We start from the raw sequence: 21,113 nt of genomic DNA on the forward strand, positions 1-21,113 counted from the left end.
CTATGAAAAATGTGCACAGCACAAAAATACTCATCCCCTGCTGGGCAACCTGTTCCTCTCTCGATTTCCACCAAACCATGGACCCATATTTCTATGGACTTTGCAACAGACTTACTTGAATCTGACCATCATAATACCATTTGGGTGGTAGGTGCCCATCGGAGTTTAACCATCAATGGTCATCAGCCATCCCTATTCCATGCCTGACCACCACCTCAAAAACTGAGCAAAATCGGGTAATTTTACATATCTAAAATGGCTCTGCAGGGAAAACCTCAAACTTCTCCTTGAATATGCAGTCTCCATCCATTAAAGTTCTTTAGAACACCTTGTCCCATAATTAAAAAAATGTAATTAAAAAATATTGTATTTGCATGTCGTCATACAACCGTTAATGCTCTTCTGCCAGCTTGAATTCCGCAAAAGGAATGTCTTTAATTCTCCTGTGTCCCCCTCCCATTAATAGAAGCAAACTTTATCTACCTCTGTCATCACTACTAACCCATGATAGGGACAATGGGCTTGATTCAAAGTTGTACGTTGTTAGCATCTCTACTGCTTCCTTGGATGTGTCAGTGATGCTAGCAAATGCTAATGCAGCAGGAGGCGTCTGGTGTAAATAGACGCCTTCTGCACGCTTGCGTGATCTGCAGTTGCGTCCGAGGACGCAGCCATCACATCACTCAATTGCAATACCCTCGGCCATCACAGCAACTTTCAGGTTACTCAGATGGCTGTCTCACATCCGTAGCCGAGGCCAGGATATCTGAGCCGGAAGACTCAGACCCTGGCCTCAGCACTCCCAGAAAATGGGGGTGACTCGTTTTCGGGAATGCAGGCAAGCCTCACCCACTCCCCGCCTTCAAATGGACGCAGCCTGTCAAATCAGGCCCTATAAGCGGCTGCACAAATAATTAGTGCGTGGTGTCACAAAATAAAAATACACTTATTATTTTCAGTGTTTAGAGTTTACCTGTACGGTTTTCCTTTGTGTAGCAATACAGACATTAACTTTTTCAAAAGATGTGAATTATTAGAAATGTTTGTGGGTTTATTATGGAACTTCTAGACCCTTCTGAGCAGGAACCAAAACGGAGATCCGGTCTGTGTGGCACTCAGGAGAACACGGAACATTCTGATGTACAGATATAAAGAAACAAACAAAGGATCCATTATTAGTAATAAAAAAACCTTCCTGGCATCCTTGAACTAACAGAAATCTATTATTTTATAAGACTACAAAGACAGCATCAGCATCTGTAGAAAACGTATTAATGTTATACATAAGACATATCAGAACTCTTGCGTGGTCCGTATGTGATAGAAGTTTGACATCAGTCATAAGGTGTAAATAATCACTAACGGCACACCGGAGGTCATGGGTGTTGTACAGAATGTAATAAATCCATTGGCAGTATTTGTTAATCAAAAGACAACAGCCTTTTATTTATAAAAAGCCAACATACTACTCAGTGCCTCATTCATTATGGATTGCAATTGCTATGACGCACGCAATCGGCCGATTGTTGCGTACTGCGCATGCATCAGTGTGCAAACTAGCCACTGTGTTCGGGAATGAGATCGCAGTGTGTACACAGACCCATGGCAGAATGATTGACAGGATGTGCCGATTGTGGGTGGTGACGGGGGAGGCAAGGTGAACTCAGGCGTGCCAGTGCGTTTCAACGGCATTGCAGGGGCGTGTATAAATTATCCACTGCAATACCATATTAAGCCTGAGGTCTCATAGCGTGTGTGGATCTTAGCAATTCCTGAGTAAGGTTAGGGTTTGTGCAAGTGTGCGTCTGGGTCCGATGTTACCGATTGTTTTCGCTATTTTGACAAAGTATATGGAGGTAAGGGGAAGTGGACGTCCTTATGTTAGGCTGCGATCGCATTGCGAATGGAAACATTTGCATATCCCCGCTGATATTAGCAACTGCATTGCGTGCGTATAAGCAGAATTGCGATCCGTAGAATCAGGCCCTCAGTGCTGTACATTGAATTGAATGTGATAAGTGATGAGGGAAGCACTTGGGACCTCATTCAGAGCCGGTCGCACAGAGCGTGCGGTCGGTCTGAATGAGGGGAGGACCTCTTGAATTTTCAAGACGTCCTCCTTTGCGGTGGTAAGGCTGTGGGTTAACACCCACAGCCTTACGACTGCCTAAGGTGATGGTCGCGATGGTCAAGACCATCGGGGCTTACGACGAGACCCTAGGGTAGGGTCTCCCTTGTCGTAAGCCCCGGAGAGCTTTTGGCTCTGTCTGAGCTGGAAGCTCTCCACTGACATCACTAGGGAACGCCCTCGTATGGCCTGCCACCCCCCAGCCCGCCTTCCAAACGGGGCGAGCTGTCAATCAACATCGACAGCTCGCCCCCTTTGGATCGAGACCGGCTACGACCGGCGCTGTTGGTCGTAGCAGGTCTCACGCATGCGCACGACGGCGCCGTCGCGCGCATGCTCTGTGGGGGGCCATCGACCCGGTCCGAGCGCATCGGCGCTAATGACCGGGTCTGAATGACCCCCTTGATACATAAGGTAGCAGAATAACTGTGACACAGCCAAAGATGATATATCTAGCACAATAGAATAAAGCTGGGTACACAGTGGGCAATTAATTGGCCAACTAAACAGCCGATATATGGAAAGAGAGTTGGCGGGTGTGTACCCCCAATATGTCTAAGGAGGAAGTCATTTACAGACATATTGCATCTGCTCTGCAGATATTTTGCTCTGCAGCACATCTTGCTGTGTGTACAGGCAGTCAGAGTGTATAGCTTACCTGATCGGACGCTCTGTCAGCGCGACCAGGGCCGTAGCTAGGGTAGTGCGGTCGGTGCCATCGCACAGGGCACCACTGGTCAGGGGGCGCTGTTTGGGCCTATCAAATTTCTGTTTATTATCATTCTTGCTTGTAGCTTCCTCTTATTTCATCCCCAGCATCTCCTGGCCTCCCCTATCTCTTCCCTGGCCCTTCCACATGAAGCCATGGCCCTTTTTTGGGTGCATTATGTTCCTCTGAAAAATGAGGGGGGGCGCCAATGCTCTTTCTGGCACAGGGCACCAAAAAATCTAGTTACGGCTCTGAGCGCGACGGCGGGTTGGCAAAGAGATCTGCCTATTGTGTACCCACCTTTACATAGTAAAATATTAATTGGCCAATATCCTCAGAACAAATATCTTTTGATAGCAATGATGGTTGGTTAGTGTGTATGAACAATTTTGTTTCTGAACTATCTGCAGATGGGTAGATCTGCAGGTAAATATTTCAGGTGTGTACCCAGCAACAAACACATCAGCGGCGCTAATTGCAGCCAAGGTGTAAAAAGCAATATTCATTGAAACTCGGGTTGGGTATGGGATGGTCAGAATACCGGCAGGGGCATCCTGACAGTCAGAATCCCGACAGATTTCTGTATTATAACCCTTCCCCTAACCCACCCCTACCGCAGCATAACTCTGACCCTCCCTTTCCGCAGCCTAACCCTAATACTCACCTCTCCAACGATGCTTCTGTTGGTATTGTGACCGTCGGCATCCAGACTGTCGCAATGCTGACTACATCCCATAAACATTCATCCCCCAAAAGCAGGAGGAGCAGCGCCCTGTGCTAGCACGGGACGGCGCCCGTAACCCCGTGTGCGCTGCGTGCATCCAATAAGTGGGCATGGCCTATTGCCCATGGGTCATGCCCCTATATGATGTTACTTGGGCACCCCTTCCATTTCACATCAGGCTGGGGGCATCACTCTGTCAGTAGCTGGGCTGCCCCCAGACCTCTCCCTGCACTGAATTGACGTTGTGTGCATGCGCATGACATCCATTCAGCTTCACTGCACCACCGGGCTCTGCTTAGCAAAACATAATTTTATTGTCTGACATAAAAAGTTCCTTCTGCTATGGTCCTGTATCTTCTTCCTTCCGTGCCGCTCAGTGCAATGACCAGGACTCATCACAAAGATAGTGGGTCTCTATTAGAAGGCTCATTCGATATGTACCACGTATTGTTTTTCTTTTTATTAGTGACCCTGGATGATTCACAAAGCTCATATCGAAGTGCACGATTACTCGGTGGTCTCGGGAAACTAGATTTGTTCCTAATGGTCTAATTCTGAGTGCAATGCAATATTCATGCAAATGGTTGAAGTTTTGACTTAAATTAGGCTTCAGTATGAGGGGACATCGGGAGTATTACAATTTTCTGTATGTGACTTTATTACATTGTTTGGAGCGCACCTTGGATAGCATGTTTCTACCAAAGTGCAATATGAAAATAGTAACAAGTGGGTCCCAGTTTAGAGCTAATGCAACATCCAAGTGCTTTTGCAGAGTGGAAATGGTCATATGACCTTTTACACGGGTTGGGCATGGGATCCCGGGAGTCAGGATGCGGCTGTCATAATACCAACATCGGCATCCCGACTGCCAGAATCCTCATATTAAAAGGTAAGTCTCCTACTGCTAACCCCTACCCCTCCCTCCCTGGTGCCTAACCCTAACCTCCCGTTCACTGCACTCTAAACCTCCCCCATTAGTGCCTAACCCTCCCCTGACCCCCGATACTTACCTGGGATACCAGTTCCAGTATATCGGCCACCGGCATCCCAACTGCTGTTGAGATTCCGGCGCCGGTAATTAGACTATCTGCATCCCGTATAGCGGGATGCTGGCTACATCCCCCTTTAAACAGCAAAGAACGCCCCTAAATATGCCGTGTCTTCATGCCTTTATCTTATTTCAATAGCCACGTTCAGTTGGGCTCATGAGCATATCTCAGATATTATCAAATCAATAAGTAACTATTGTGACCAAACATGGGTGTCGAATTGGTCAGGTCCGAATGGAGCAAACATAATGTAGATGAAGGGTAATTCCACATATACAACGATTGTGTACTGTATTCTCTAAGATTTCATCCTGGCCCATTTTCACCAAATTTTATTTGTGATTGCTGGTAGTTTATGCCCAAACATGGAGCATTGTCTGTGTTATACTGTTGAAAATGCCCAAATACAGACCCTCCAACATGATCCGTTCCGTTAGGTACAAAGGGGGTCATTCAGACCCGCTCGCGAGCAAAGGACGCTCGCAAGCGGGTCGATGTTGCCCCACTGCGCATGCGCACGACGGAGGGAGCTCCGTCGTGCGCATGCGCGAGAACCGGATAGCGACGAGCTCTCCGTCGCTCCGGGTCTCGCACCAAAGGGGGCGTGCTGTCGATGTTGATTGACAGCATGCCCTTTGGTGGGCGTGGCTGCCAGACGGAGGCGTTCCCATGGGAACGCCTACCGTCTGAAGCCGGCCCCACTGACATCACTAGTGCCAAAATCACTCCTGGGCTTGCGGCAGCGAGACCCTACCGCAGGGTCTCGTCGCAAGCCCGATGGTCGCGATGGTCAAAGACCATCGCCACCATCTTTTTGGCCGCTCGCATATGCTGTGGGTGGTCACCCACAGCTATGCGAGCGGCCAGGAGGCCGCTCCATTTTCAGGTAGGAGGGCACTGATTCAGAGCGAGCGCTCTGGTCAGAGCGTTCAGCTCTGAATCAGGCCCAAAATGCTCTACTCCTGGACTTTTTTTAATTGATTATTGCAGCCACCTGTGTTGAACCACACTCCTCATCAATTAACTAGCTCAGGCCTGGCCAACCTGTGGCTCTCCAGCTGCTGTAAAACTACAAGTCCCAGCATGCCCTGCCACGGTTTTACTATTAGGGAGTACTAAAACTGTGGCAGGGCATGCTGGGATTTGTAGTGTCACAACAGCTGGAGAGCCACAGGTTGGCCAGGCCTGAACTAGCTCAACACAGGTGGCTGCAATCATAACTGCTGTCTATAGAGCCCTTGGTGACAGCACCCATAGTTACTGCCCGGAGGAGGTGCTACGATATTTTCGGGCCAGTGCTCCTCCATGTGCGTTTAATGACCAGCTTTAATCCCTGTGAAGCTCTGTGTATTGTATGGTGGTCATTACTATGCTCTTTAATTGGAAGTCAGTAGGATGCACTCTATGGGGGTGATTTTGAGTTGAACGCACCCTTTTCCTTCTGGCCACAGATGTCTGCTTATTACATTTGCTTAATAGTAAAAATCTGCATGCAGAAGACTATCCCACCCACCGTTCTTACGTTTGCAGCCGCAGCCATCACCATCAATATTATCTGGATTACACCAGCCCCATGCTGGATGCAAACGATCTATGTGAAACAGAAGTACCATCTCTGTCCACACTCTAGGCCGCCGTGCCCACTACACTCTCACAAGAACGAAGAGTTCCATGCAATTGCATGGTCGCTACCCAGAAACACCCATTACTTGTATAGTATGGTCCGTCGACAGAAGGATCCATACATATGCACTAGTGATTCCTGTCCATTTGCGAATACCTGATCTGGCACATGTGAAGCTGATTTCGTTCATGCGCAGTATGCTGGGATCCGCGAGATCTATGTGCACGGCGACTTGTCTGCGACTCAGATCCAATATTTGTATTGTATTTGGATACGTTAAATAAATATTCCTTAAAATTTAATTTGTCTTACTACCTCTTTAATACATACCTAGTTTCAAAGCATTTTACTGATTCATGATATCATGGTTATCCTTAAAACCTGGACTGTAATGGTGGAGTTTGGGAACCTCTGCACTATGCTCTTAATTTTAGGCGATATAAGACCCCTCCTGTCTGAAACGCTCTTGGATCCCAAGGACGTAGGTCCTGATTCACTACGGAACGCAACTGCAATAGCGATTACGCACAGTTCAACTGCGATACTATGCTAATTCATTGCACTGCTGCACTACATAAGGACACCCACTTTACCTTACACATATCCGTAATGTTTAGCAACACTGCGAAACCATTGGTACAATCGAGAACCATCGCAGCCTCATGCACACTTGCACAAGCCCTGACCTTACTCAGAAATTGCTATCAGGCTGCGTAGGACATCGCAGTGGATAATTTATGCACGCCCCTGCAACGGCGTTGAAACGCACTGGCACGCCTGAGTTCGGCCGCCCCCCGTCACCACCCACAAATGGCACTTCCTGTCAATCCAGGGCCGAAACTAAAATATCTGTCACCCGATGCAAGGCAGTAATTTTGCGCCCCCTCCCTTCCCGTACCTGGATTTTGTTCTTTCTCATCCATAAGGCAGTGCACTACTCCCTGGTATAGTGACTTACATTATTCCACACACCATAATGCCCATTACGCCACACACTAATGTCTATTACCAAAGTGCCACTTACATATTTGCCCCTGACACCATTTTATGCCCCACAGTAAGGCTTCTAACTACTTTAAAATGACCTGCTCCTTGTCAGAGGTTTTATGCTCACTACCAGGGGTTCCATGCTTGTTGTCAGGGGTTTTATGCTCATAACCAGGGGTTCCATGCTTGTTGTCAGGGGTTTTATGCTCATAACCAGGGGTTCCATGCTCGTTGCCAGGGGGTTTCATGCTCGTTGCCAGGGGGTTTCACGGGAGAAGAAGCACCTTTCTGCATCTTCTCCCGGCAGCTGCGCTGGCGTAACAGACACTAGAGGTCCAGTAGGACCTCTAGCATCTGTCTCCTACTTGATGGCGGCCATTTTTGGAGGGCCGTTTTCAACAGAGCCCATGCGGACGGCTAGTCCGCATGGAATCTGCAGCTCCCAAATCACCGCACACTACAAGACTGCGCGGGGTGTACAGGGGCTGAGTCAGCACTATTTCACCCCCTGCATTCCAGCACCCGATGCACATGCACCTCTAGCCTCCCCCCTAGTTGCGGCCCTGGTCAATCACTCTGCGATGGGTCTGCGTAGTCACTGATTGCAGTCCTGATCGCAGTGGCTGGTTCGCGTAAGCGCACTGCGATGCATACGCAGTATGCAACAATCAGCAAAAGTGTTCCTTGCTGAATCAGGCCCTTAATCCAGTTGTGCATACAACTCTGTTCTAGTCTGACCAGATAAGGTACAGTGTATGTTGTCATACTGCTGCTGATATATTATTGCATACTTTTGCTCCACATTTAAAAACTAAATTAGCAGAGCACTAACATCAATCTATCCCAATAAACCAGGACAACAAAAATCACAACACCCCAATCAACAGCCCTATCTGCATGTGAATGAATGTCCAGCTGAGCCTGTTCCCGTGCCTCACACCTCTCTCACCTGCCCGTCCTCCTCCTCCCAACACCTCATTCCCGGAGCGCTGAGCGAGTGCTGCCTCCCTTCTCCCGGCCCATTCCCGGCCCCCTTCCCTCTGTACCTCCCTCTCCCAGCAGCACTGCTCCCCTCCCCTCGGTGACTGTGGAGGAAATGATGTGGTAATGCCTGGCTAATTACAGCTCCAGACACCCACTGGAGGAGCGGGCAGCTACTTCCTCCTATCGCAGACGCAGTCGCAGGCTGTTTGCACAGAACTTTTTGTCGCTCCCGGTCCGGGCTTTGCGCTCTGAGTGTTTCTGCTCCCCCAGAGTGGGGGGAGGTCTCCCAGCGCTGGCTGCAGAGGGAGGTGTCCTGCCTGGAAGATGAGGAGAGCTGCAGGGGGAAAGCTTCCTACCCGCTGCGGGAAGCGCTGGCTGTGATTGCTCAGCAGCCCCATGGCCGGTACATCTGTTCGTTAAGAGAACGCAGCGACTGATCGTCCTCCGCAGACCGGCTCCCACTTCTTCCAACCTAAAGGTAAGAGGTGCATGCTAACCCCCCCACACCACACTTGCACCGTATATACAGCACACAATAGGCGGGGTTCCATATCCAGCAGCCCAGTCCTGGGGAACCTATCTGCAGAGCATTGATTGACAGCTCGGCTTTAGAGAGGTGCTGCAGTAGCTGCATAACTGCTTCATCTCCTGTCCTATGTGCTGCTGATTTTGGGCTGTGTATATGCCGGGCCCCCCTACCCGGGTCCTCCCTAGTTGGTGCATCAGGTATGTGTTGCCTGTGGGGCCTGGGGCAGAGCTAGACATTGCAGAGCCCAGAATCAGCCCCTGCTAGCTGCAATACTATACAAACATGTTGTGGGAAGGGAGCCAGCGTTCCTCCCGGGAATCTCAGTCTGTTAGCTATGTTTATCTGTGTGGGTGGATGGAGGTCTGTGAACTACTAGGCAAATATATTTTTGTTGCTGTCTTTTTTTTTTTTTTTTTAAGAGCTGTGGATATATGATGGAGGCTGGGCAGTCTGGAGACAAACACCCATGAAATATGATGCTTCCCAGACCCTGTTTATTATACTCTTCCTCTATAATGGCTCTGTAGGGGAGACTGCTCCTATAAGATACAAATATTTATTTTTTTGTTAGATGCTGTAGTATCTCCAACTTGTAGCCTCCTATTTGTTGTCCAACCACAAGGACCTGTATAATGATGCTGGGACTTGTAGTTCTCCAACAACTGGATAGTCAAGTCTTGTTAGTAACACATACTAAAGGAGTCAGCTTTGTAGACCATGCTGGGACTTACAGTTGTCCAACAGGTAGACAGCATTAAGTTGCCCACCTGTGTTATTTTGGTTTCCAGCACCAAAGTACCGCCTATATATCCTGCAGTTGGCACTAACCATGTCTATCTGCATATACATTTTTCAGTCTTATGGGGGGGAATGAGCACACCCAATCACTTAAATAAATTGGCTCCTATGCATGGTACCAACTTTAATATCCCAGCGATTTACAATATAGAAGTGTATCTGTCAGCTTGCACCGCTGTACAATACATTTATACTCCGTGCGTTGTCTTGTTAATAACTTGCACTTCAGAGACTGATAAAATTCTGGCAAGTTTGCAGCCAAGCAGCAGAAGTCTTGATTACTTTGCAGATGTCTGATTTGGTGTCCAGAAGACAAAAGGGGAGTTATATCAATTAATGTATGTACTAATGGGGATGGGAAGACCATGCAGCATAAATCACACATGGACCCCTGCCCCCGTATCCTCTGGGCTCTGATGAGGAGCATTAGACATTTCCATTTTAATTACTGTTGCAGTCATTGTGTGTGGATAAGCCTATCCCAGAGAGTCTTCTTGTTTTAGCAGGGAAGGTGTCTGGGGGGGAAGGGGGGTGTTTTATGCAGAGGTGATCAGTGATATAAAGGCTTCTCTTTGTCATGCAGAGTGGGCTGTGAACGTGACTTGCACTTTTCTGTTGATTTGAGCTCAGACATACTGAGAGATAAGCAATACAATAGACAGTGTGTCTCTTCCAGTCTCCTTTGAAGTAACCCAGCACTAACTGGTCTGAAACCAGGGCATTAATTGATTTCGGATAAAGTTTTGTCTCACACTGTGCATTGTTAATTTGAGAAGTGCAGTAATTGGAAGGTCACAAAATGCTGTTTATTTTTTGAAGCCATGGATTTATGTTTATCATTCAGTTGATGCTGTCTGTCCTTTTCTGTTGTGTTATAATTATGGGCTAGCTTGATAATTTTGCAAATTTTATCTACGTAACCTGCAATGGCTGAACTGTGCTTCGCTGGGTCCTGTCATAGTAAAGTTTCCGTAGGGACCTGCGAATGCGGCTCTAGCCTCTTGGGCCACCTTCTTTGGTCTTTTATAAGAGCGCTGACCTCTTCTGAGTACAAGTGGCTGCTGCCAGCATCGCATGGAGGAGGCCAATGCTCTTATCAGAGCAGACTTGGGGGTCCCAGTGGAGCTTTGGAGGGGTAGGTGACCTGGCATTGCTTCCACTTTAGTTCCCCCACTGATAACCTGCATGCTCTACTAGATAAGGATACCAGTTGTATGAACCTAATTACAACAGGTAATCTGGGGGGGATGTAGTTTTTATGTCCCGGCTGCCTGAATGCCGGCTCCGGAATCCCGGCCCCAGCCAGCATCCTGACTGCCGGCATCCCGACTGTAAGCATTGTGGTTAGGTTTGGGTTTGGGGGGCAGTTTAGGCTGCGGGGAGGGAGGGTTAGGATACTTACCTGCAGGTGTAGGTATTCTAACACTGTTGGGACGTTGGTGTTGGGATTCTGGCCGCCAGCATCCTGTACCCAACCCAATCTGGGGGCTTTGGCTGCATTCTTATGAATATCAGTGATCAATTATACCCCTTTCACATCACAATTTGCAAATCGCACCCGGGATAATCATGCGTCTATCCCGGGTGTGATCCGCCTGAGACCCCTTTCAGACTGGCGGCCCGACCCAGGTCGATGACATCACCGCCATCGCTGCTGAGCTGGTGCTTGGAGATAAGATCATCTCCAAGTGCTGGCTCTTCCTATGCAGTGAACGGGACTCGGGTTACCCGTTCACACCGCACCAAGAGCCGGTTTGAACTTGTGTTCAACCCTACTCGTTACCAGAGTTGAAATGCCGGCTCGCTCTCATGTGCAATAACCTGGGTTATTTGATGGCCGTGTGAAATGGATATTAACGGCATCACTAAGATATATATATTTTTTTGTGAACTCCGTATTGGTTCAACCCAGAAAATTGTCTGCCTTTAGTCTGTGTACATCTGTTCTTTGGTTATTTTAAAATGATACAGGCAGGATTATACACTTAACTATATATTTTCCTCTAGCTTAGGGGTGGGCAATAAGCGGCCCCCCAGATGTTGTAAAACTACACATCCCAGCATGCCATGCCACAGTTTTGCTATTTGGCCATGCTACAAATGTTGCAATGCATGCTGGGATTTGTAGTTCAACAACAGCTGGAGTGCCACTTATTGCCCACCCCTGCTCTAGCTTGTAAATGCTGATGTGCAGGGCCCTCATCCCTTGTGCTTTTCCTTCCCTCACTTATACCATCATTTCCATCTTGATTCAGCCAGTAGTGTTCACTCTAGGTCCGGCGCCGGAGAAAGGGCTCTTCTGCGTGCGTCCAAAAAGGGGGTGTTGTCAAGGAAAAGGGCGTGTCTTTGTGACGCGTCCCCTTTTCGTCACTCTTGGGAGCGTGCCCGGCACTTATGGACATGCCGGGCAGCTCCCAAGCGCTGCGGTCACTGTGAATGGATGCCGGGCGCATGCAATGATCGCTGCACTGCCGTTTTCCTCACCTGCGGGACACTGCAGCCCGTGGGAGGGGACAGAACCGGGCACCGCGCGGGAGGGCAGGGTGCTTTCTGCCCTTTAGAAATAGGGTAGGGTGCGGCTCCTCGCTGAAACAGCCTAGCGCAAAGCCAGCACTGCTTTTATGGGTATTGGGCCTGATTCAGAGTTGTATGCTGTTTCACAGACACCTCGACTTTTTACGCAGCGGTTGTGCAATAATACGCTAATGCCAGAGGAGGCGTCTTCCTCGTGCTGGCTTTTCTGATCCACTGTTGCACCCGAAGACGCAGCATCGGATCATCTGCAGGAACATCGGGCACCTGAGTAACACTCGGGTTACTCAGGATGGGTGATGTTCTCACACTGCCGGGGCCAATGAAGTTGTGTTGGCGCAGGCATACTGTATACTAGCCTCGACACACCTCAAAAATGGGACCAGCACACACCCGTTTTTGCTTACATATGCCGTTGCTGCCCCTGCTTGAGGGCACTGCCTGCGATCACGCCAAACAAGATCTGCACGTATGCAGTGCGGCATCTGCCCATGTGCAGATCTCGCATCATCGGATTTCTACGTAAACCGCCAGGTTTGCACACGTCTCTGAATCGGGCCCATTGTGACTGCGTGTGCAGGGGCGGTTATATAGCTTGTATCCTATGTTCTGCAATATTTAGCACTGCTTCTGTCTATGTACTATCGGCCTGATTGACAGATGTACACTAACGCCATCACAGCTGACATCCCGTACATAGCTGCTGTACGAAATATGCAAATGTCGCAGACGCTGAGGAATGTATTGAGATGCCCACTAGCGGCTTTGCAAATCCAATCGTCTGCGTACAAGGACCCAGCATCGGGCGCGGATCATTCGTTTATCACAGTTTTGAGTAACCCTACAACTACTCAGAATAGATGTGATAACCGATATACCGTAGCCACTTTCACTACGTACGGGATCGGACACACCCGGAAAATGGTCACAGCACGCTTGAGTTCTTTGCCGCCACTCCCTGTTGCATCCCCCAAACACTCCCTGCCTGTCAATCACACTGCGAGTAAAAAGTTGCTGCGAGTGACTACGGTAATGTACCTTGACATATACGCAACGCGACTCAACCGCATGCTCACATTGCCGAGTGTCACTGAACTGCGTAAATATTGGAATAGCGTAGATCTGGAAATCGAGCCCTATGTAATGCACTGCGGACACCTCGTGGTGCCCTGCAAATAAAGGCGAATGATAAAAGGCAATGTTTTATTCTCATTCCATCTAGTTAGTGTTTCCAGTTATCACAAGGAAAGTGAGATTACTGAAATTAATTTTAAATCGCTTTTAGTGTATGAGTGTGAAGACCCTACTGTGTTTTGTGATTCTCACAAACTTGGCAATTGTTGGAATGCTATGGTAGTCTTCATAAAACACAGCTATTTATTATGTTTACACTTTTGGATTCAGAAGTGCAGTTAGCAATAGTTCTGTTTGGAAAGGGATGGCACCTGTTATGTATAATCGCTAATAATTATGTATATCTACCCACTCCTTCTCTCGCTGTAGCTCTAAAATCATTTTGTTCAGTACAAACCCCAATAACACAATAGTGCCTAATTATTTATTCCTGCTGATGCCGTAATGTAACAGTCTAGAAAAAGAAATAAAACAAAAGCCAAACAAACATCTCAAACCAAAAAAATAAGTGAGGCTGATCACTTGACAAACATGGGAGACACATGCTTTGGATCTGACATGGCATACATATTTGCTCAAAGCCTTTATTTGAATAATTTCACTCCGCCCAATCTACTGGCGTTAAAGGGATTAACAGGGTGCTGCATAGCAAACAGAGATTCTCATTGATGAATGGGTGAGATTGACCTAATGTATGGTAGGAAACAGCTGTAAATTAAATCCAATCCACTGTTGTTGGTGTCTACCACCTTTTAATTGTTTCCATATGTTATGTGCATATAACACAGGTTTTTGGGTGATATTTCATCACCTGTAATTATAAAGTAGTTGATAAGCAAAAGTCAAAATACATAATTGTTTCCATCGTCTTCTCTCTGTATGCTATATGTATCTTTCTATGTATTGAAATAATCTTTATTTGTATATACTTCTATATCACAGGTTCTCATACCTTGTCCTCAGGGACCCCAAACAGTGCATTTATTTATTTATTACCAGTTATATAGTGCACACATATTCCGCAGCGCTTTTACAGAGAATATTTGGCCATTCACATCCGTCCCTGCCCCAGTGGCGCTTTACAATCTATATTCCTTACCACATGCGCGCACACACACACTAGGGGTCATTTTGTTGGGAGCCAATTAACCTACCCGTGTATTTTTGGAGTGTGGGAGGAAACCGTAGCATCCGGAGAAAACCCACGCAAGCACAGGGAGAATATACAAACTCTACACAGGGCCGTAGTGGGTCTTGAACCCACGACCTCAGTGCTGTGAGGCAGTAATACTAACCATTATACCTTCTGTGCTGCCCAGTGCATGGGTCCAGGTCTCCTCGCAGAATCACAAGTGAAATAATCGGCTCCACCTGTGGATCTTTTAAAATGTGTCTGTAATGCTGGGTACACACGGGACGATCTGGCAGTGATAACGATATCGCTGACTGATCTCCCTGCACCTTCCCAGTGTGCTGGATTAACAATATCGTTCATCCAGCACACCACCAACAATGGGCCAGCGATCGCGGGTCCCTATGTAACCTGGACAATATCGTCCAGGTTGGCCTGCATGCACAGCTGATGGATGATATCATTATCGTCCATACATGCCCGTGAATCCTTGGTCGCTTGAGGGTTGGAAGGAACAAAAAGAATTAACGATATGAATGTTATCGTTCATTAAAATCGGCCCCTGTGTATGCATCTTTAGTAATGACTGCACCTGTGCAGCTGCTGGGTGACCTGGAAAATGTGACCTATGTGGGGTCCTGAGGACTGAGTTTGAGAACCACTGTTCTATGTACACTGGAATACATGGACAGTAGTGGTATGCCATGCCACTACTACTACTATATACATCATGATTAGTGAGCATTATACTTGTTCTACGCTAAGTGCAAAATACATGCCGTCTAACAGGCATTTGTCGCTTACTTGCTGTTCTGTTTTATGAGCATGTTCCATTTTCTGGGCATGCACCGTGTGAATAAATGCACGATACTATGCAAACAGGTGTACGTTCAATTCTGCCCAATGTGTGTATACTGATCTGTTACTATAAAGCAGCTCTTTATTCCTGTTTATTCAGTTACGCTTGCCTCTTCTAGATCCATTTGATTATATGTGTAGGATTTCTTATTCTGTTGCCTGTTATTACTTTGAGCTTTGTTCAATTAACAAAAAAATCTTTTAAATGGAATTCTGTTTATAGATGGGATGTATCAAGCATCACGTTTTAAATCCGCAAAGGACGACTCTTCCGATAAGCTGTCCTTTACAGTGTGAGGACTTCCGGGTGTATGACCTGGAAGTCCTTCTGTGCATGCCTCGCTGTCCAGCGCATGTGGTAGCCACACATGGAGGGTTCTTATCCCTCCCATAGGCTTATATTAGGCAACCCCATCTAAAGATGGCTTTGCCTATCTGGTATAAGCTCCGAAAAGTTTTGCTTTCCGGAGCTTCAAACATATGGCAAATTCGGTCAAAACCTCAGAAAATGTCAGTTTTCAGAGGTTTGACCGCATTTCTGTGTTAGTACATCACACCGATAGGTTTATATAATGTTAGCTTTATACTATGTTAAATGTTACTGTTGATGCGGGTATGTTCAATGCTAATGTACACAGTTTATCATCAGCATATTTATGTCTATATCTATCTCTATTGACTAGGTAGGGTTCCGGTAGAGGAGCTTTAGGGGGACTTCAGTTAGAAGTGATAGGATATAGCTCCCAGGGTGATTGCATGGAGCTATTCAATTGCCTGCACTGTAAACCCACGACTAGCAGATTTCTGCTTGCACCCTACCTCTGAGGTTCGAGCAGAGATCCATGCAAACTAGTGCCTCTAAATCCATGCTAACTAGTGCCTCGGGGCTAGTCATGGTGTTACAGCGTGGTGTAACAGCATAGCACCTGGTACTTAATCAGAAAATGCAGTTTACTGTGACTAAACCACGGCAATTAATTGCTGTAAAGTGCATCTCACTACTTTAGTACCGGGAGGGATGAATTCAATCGAGCAGCTCCGGACACTCATCCCGGGAGCTACATCCCCTTACTTCTAATTGAATTCCTCTCATAAACTTTAACAGAGGATTCTGCACCCATATTTGTTATGTGTAATCTGTCATTAGTATCTAGAACTCACAGCCAAAAATTGTGAACATTAAATTACACATTTTTAACAATACCTTTCAGGTATGAGCTAATGATCAGATGAAGTCTTGTTGGATTATAATAAGCACAGTTGTCAGTACTTACGCTAATCTATTGTATCAAGCAAAATGAAAGTATGAGCTATATTCTTATCTCATACGGCCGGCACTTTAGTCGGAGAATGTCGGTTCTCGCGACTAAACACCCAGGTTAAATCGTGAGAACCGGCATTTTCTGACTTAAGTGTCGCACTCTACAGCGGGCTGAATTGAATAGTTCCGGGACCAACTTCCTGGCGCTATTCACCTCCGCCTGAATTGCATCGCCCCCACTGATGACGAGTAGAGAGTGTTGTGCTTTTGAAGACACACAAAATGCGGAGAGATTCTGATTTTTAGTTTTGTTTATTATGTGTTTATACCAGGAATACCTTTTTAGCAAAAAGGAAAAAAAATATTCCACAGGACAGGATATTCAAACCCTCTCAGCTCGTAACAGTGCATAGAAAGCTCCAGGATTTCTACTTTGGAATATGTCAGCATCTTGGAAAACTGCCTGGAAAGTATTACAAATGGAGTTTTGTGTTTCCCCTTACTCAATTTATAGGGTAGAAGAGGAGTTGAAGGTGTTTGAAGCTCAGCATTCCAGAAGATATATTATGTGTTACCAGACATGGTGCTTAGATGGGTACATGACAGTCCAGCTTAGCCTCGGCTGGCGGAAATTGGGATGTTTTCCTAAGACTCCTATGTTTTGGTATTGGTGTTAAGACAAAAGTTAATTTATCACATGACCGTAGAAGGGTGCGGAAAAAGTAATCGCATAAATGATCTTTAGTATGGGATGAGGGCTGAGTCCACTTCTCGGATAGGAGTGAAACCAACACTAAGTACAATGGAGGCAGCAAGTTTCTGATCTGAAACCATTTTAGAAATGATTGGTGGCCTGTTCGGGCATCTCTAATAGAGACTTCCTTAGTACTCTCTTAGAAAAGTTAACCCTAAAGGCATAGAGCAATGTTCCTGCTTGGCAGCAAGCTTTGCAACAAAGTATCCTCAATTAAATGAAAAAAGTTATGTGTTTTTTTTTTAATGGGTCTTTCTAAATTTTAGCAATTTGTTTAAAGAAGAGGAAAAAACACACGTGTATTGTATACCCTTTGTTAAATTGGTACTCTTCCTTACATGGAGAATTTTTTAAACACAATGGCCAAATGAGCAGGTCTTTAGCCTATTTACCCTATAACATGGATGGCTAGATTGTGGCAATCTGGGTTTTCTGTAAACAGGTGGGAAAATGGCATCACAGGGGTCCCTACATTGCATGATCAGTTGGTGACCATATGCACACCTTAATGCAGCCTTTCACGAACAATCTGGGGAATTGAATTCAAAGTGATGGACGCTATGTTCCCACTGGAAGCATAAGTTGTCCAGTGCACCCGATAAAACTTAAGGCACTGCCGTAAATGGCCGATATGTGCACTGTGGGAATACCCGGCAACACATCGCTCTGAATTCAATCCCACCCTCCCCATGTTTTTCAGGCTGAAACTTAAATTTTTTAGCAGGCAGAACAATAACACATAAAATAGTGTTGTACAGGTGGGTGCAAAGCTATTGTCTGCTATCGGCTGTTTTCTGCAAAGGCAACTGGTTGTGTCTCGCAATGGATTTACTGGCACGAGCTCTAGGTACTGCTACGTGTATAATTGCAGCTTATTATCAAATATATTCAGTTCTGATAAAAGTGCGTTGTACATTTCCAAAAGATTTGTCATATATCATGTGTCTCTGGTTTAAAAAAAATTAGCATTTTGGGTTCTTTTGCTCCTTTAATTTCAATCAATTTTTTCATAGAGCTCCAATAATCTATATTCTGCTTTTGCTTCCTATTTTTCCTTTAATCATCTGTCTTTAATCCCACATGGTCTGCAAATGGCTCCCCATAGTTATTTGTTTCTGTTCTGTTTCTACTCCATGGGTTAGAATCTACTCCAGATTCAGTTTGCTGTGAGGTTACGTTGGGCTATCCAGACAGGAACACCTCACGTGTGGTTTTGCTAGTTTCCCATTGAGGTGTGAACATACACTAAGGGGGAGATGTATCAAACCTTTTGAAAGATAAAGTGGAGACGTTGGCCATACCAACCAATCTGCTTCTAACTGTTCTTTCATAGACTGTGCTAGATAAGCTGTTTGATTGCTTTAGGCAACTTCTCCATTTTATCTCTCTCTCCAATATTTGATACATCTCCCCTCCAGTAAGTCTCCTCCCGTCATACCATTATCTGTGTGCCGCGAGCATCCAGTGAATTGATTTTCATCTGTCACTAGAAATGTTACTTACAACCTATGTCCAATTTACTCATGTCCCTTCATTTTATATCTTGCACATTCATTATTCCATATGGACACGCACCTGTGTACCTTATTTTTTTGATATTCACTGATTTTTTTTTTTTTTTTTTACTTGATTGTACAGCACTTCTAGATATATCAAAATAACCCTGGGACTCAAACTGGTGTCTCCTGTTATGACTAGAAAATTGGTGCAGAAATCTCTCATACCATACAGAACTCAAGCATCTTCTTCCCATTACTTTGTTCGTCAGTTTCACTCATACGCTGCATTCCTTGTCTGTTAGAGCAACAGAAAAAATGTGGATTGCTATAAAATTTGCTCTATGCAAATATTTATCTTATTCCCCCCCCCCCAGACTGTGCTGGGGGAGATGGGAATAATTGCTGTCATATGATGGTTTGAAGACAAGAATTCTGCCACTGGAAATTGGAATTTGATACCATAATATCTTCAAAAGGTTTTTCTTTTTTAGAATGTCTGGATTGTATCATATCGAGATTTAAAATCAAATGCCTAATCGCATATAAATATTACACTTATGGGATTTCGTTACTCTTTATGTTCACCGCCTCCCAAATTACAAACTATAACCATAATACATCAACATCCTCTTTTGAAGGTAAACAAAAGCATAGTATAATAAAGGGTTTAGCTATAGATTGAAATGCCTAAATAGTAGTTGCAGATATTTTGACTCGCTAAATGTATTGTGTTATTTATTTATATTTTAATAATCTTTCCACCCCTGACATTGGTCGAGAAAACAATAAAATTATATTACTTTTAAATTATTCCGGGCAACCAAGTTTTATTTTGCTGTTTGGCTAATATAAAGGGAAACCAAATATGAAATGTAATACTTGGGGCTTGATCACAGCATGAGTTCATCTTTCAGCCTTACTTTTATGTACTGTAAGTAGCGTCTGCGTCTTTCCACCAGTGTCGATAGTGTGGGTTCCATTTTACAGCAGCGCACATGGGGACCTCTGGGCAATCCACCTCTTTACATCCCTGGGTTCTGAGTTTGGTATGTGGGAGGACTTCTTGCACATGCAAGTTGGAAAACCAGATTGACTTAGGACATCATGGGCTCTATAGAACTGTGAAAAGCCCTTTATCATATGACATAAAAGAGATTTTTAAAGCATTGTGCTATTCACATTAAACTTAGTGCTCCTAAACTTAGTCTAACCTATGGTCTTGTGTCTCAGGCAATTTTCAACACTACTTAACAAAACAGATATAATAAGCAGCCATGGAAATGATGGGAACTACGGCTCCCATTTATAAACAAAGCATAAGCCGTTTAGCGATTGCTAAAGGGGATAGGTTTTCCTTTCTGGCTGTAACAAACAGCGATAATCTAAGATAACCGCTGTTTGTCCCAGCATCGTTCTCAGCATCCTTAGATGGCATGAGCGATGTGGTCCCCATTGATCGTAATGGGGACCCGGTGCTGCCGTTCTGGCTTCAGCTGAGTCTTCCAGACACTGCCGGGACCCCGTGTCATGCACATGCGCAGACGGACCGTCGCATTACACAAGACCCCCGTCGTTGGCAGCGTCGGGCTGCCAGCTGCCCAGCAGAGGACCTTGCAGACGAGGAGGACTTCGCTGGACCTCGCCGGAGGGGTAAGTATTTTTGGTAAGTACCATTAGATTTTCCAATTGTAACACAGTGATACTAAACGAAAAAATGCAGCTGGTGTTTACCTTTGTTGATAAATTGGAGCCCTATATCAGGGAGTTGCGTGGTAACAAATGGATGGGGGCTTCAGGACCTCCTTCTGACATTCAATAATAGTGGTAGTCCATCTGCATAGGTCCTTCTTGACATAAATCTAGTTTCAAAAACTTGTCGACCAGTTTTGAGTGAACCTCTTCCTTAAAGCAGTGAGAATGACCTATAACAGGGAGAAGTGTCCCAAACAGCATGTGAGCACCACCCCCTGCGCAGGTCTGGAAACCCTTCCCTCTCCCCATCAACATCTGTTGCTTGTTCTTGAAGAGAAACCCCCGACGACTGCCGATGTGGCATAACAGCGATTGAAAACCAAAAGCGACGTAATTTCTCCTTGGCTTTGTATCCAGGCATCTAAACCAGAATTAAATTCCGCTCGAGGTTAAGCACAATGACCCCCGTTTACTTCCATGACTAGGGGATTCCTGCTCACACCCTCCTGCAAGCAGAAATCTGCGCTATCTAGTGCCTTGGGACAGCGGCACGTGCGGTAACAGCATTGCGCCTGGCAAATAAGTTGGAAAATGCATGTTACCGCTACTAAGCCCCTTGCATTAGTCATGGTAAACTGCGGGCAATTGAATAGCACCGGGGCACTCATCCAGGGGGCATAAACAAACTCACGCTGAATTTAATTCCCCCCATGGAGATA

The 21,113-nt window shown here is 45.9% G+C and overlaps 1 protein-coding gene across 1 annotated transcript in view; it reads left to right on the forward strand.

The window, feature by feature from the left end:
• Window positions 1–8,214: 8,214 nt before the first annotated feature.
• ACVR1 (activin A receptor type 1) overlaps window positions 8,215–21,113 on the forward strand; it is an 88,519-nt gene continuing 75,620 nt past the window's right edge. Inside the window, exon 1 of the mRNA XM_088461999.1 lies at window positions 8,215–8,683. The gene's annotated coding sequence lies outside the window, so the exon portion shown is untranslated. The remainder of the gene's footprint in view (window positions 8,684–21,113) is intronic.

Source organism: Taudactylus pleione, unplaced genomic scaffold (assembly GCF_031769625.1).
Source record: "Taudactylus pleione unplaced genomic scaffold, aTauple2 ptg001137l, whole genome shotgun sequence".
Classification (NCBI taxonomy): domain Eukaryota; kingdom Metazoa; phylum Chordata; class Amphibia; order Anura; family Myobatrachidae; genus Taudactylus; species Taudactylus pleione.